The sequence below is a fragment of the Pinus tabuliformis genome, chromosome 2_2 (genome assembly GCF_031772625.1).
Source record: "Pinus tabuliformis cultivar Carrire ecotype Pingquan chromosome 2_2, CPIR1, whole genome shotgun sequence".
NCBI lineage: Eukaryota > Viridiplantae > Streptophyta > Pinopsida > Pinales > Pinaceae > Pinus > Pinus tabuliformis.
Window position 1 is genome coordinate 789718891 of NC_142300.1, and position 781 is coordinate 789719671.

A 781-nucleotide genomic window follows, 5' to 3' on the forward strand; every position below is an offset into this window, starting at 1 on the left:
TGAATACTGAACCTAGTTACAATTTCCAACATTCCATGCATGCAATGAGAGTAAAATCAAGCTCGAATTATGAATCTAGAGCTTCAACTAATGCTGCATATGTAGGCTCCTTCTTGCTTGTCTTCTTCTATGGACATTTTGTGGCATACTACATGAATTCATGACAACGAAGGCACTTGATGTTGGACAAGTCTTTCTTGTTTCCCTCCTTGCCTTGGGACTTCTTTCCCTTGGCTTTCATGCCTTTTCTAACTAATGCAAAGTCCTCTTCCACTTCTTTGGATGAGGTCCCATCTCGATTGTCCCACCTTATCTCTTCTTGCATAAATTCAAACCACAAACGCTCCCACTTTGGTAGATGATCCCTCCCATTTACCGAATCCCGATAGTTGTGCCAGCTCTTGGGAAGGTTTAGAAGTGTTGGACTGACCAAATCATCTTTAGCAATTATAATACCAACGCTCCCAAGCTCATCTCGACATTGGGTGAACCTGCTCAAGTACTGTGGTACTGTGTCACCCTTCTCCATCTTGATCTTTTGAAGCTTGTCCTTCAATGTCAGCGTCATGTGGTCATTGTTGTTTTGAAATAAGTCTATCAAAGCTTGCCACATTGCACATGGTGTATCATTCCCGTGGAGATTCGAGACAATATGATCTTGAAATCCTAGTATGATCCTCCTCGCCTTTACCACACATATCTTCCACTCTGCCAGATCTTGAACATCAGTTGTTGGAGGCTTAGGAGTATCTTTGTCTATGAATTCCTTTAGCCTGTTGTC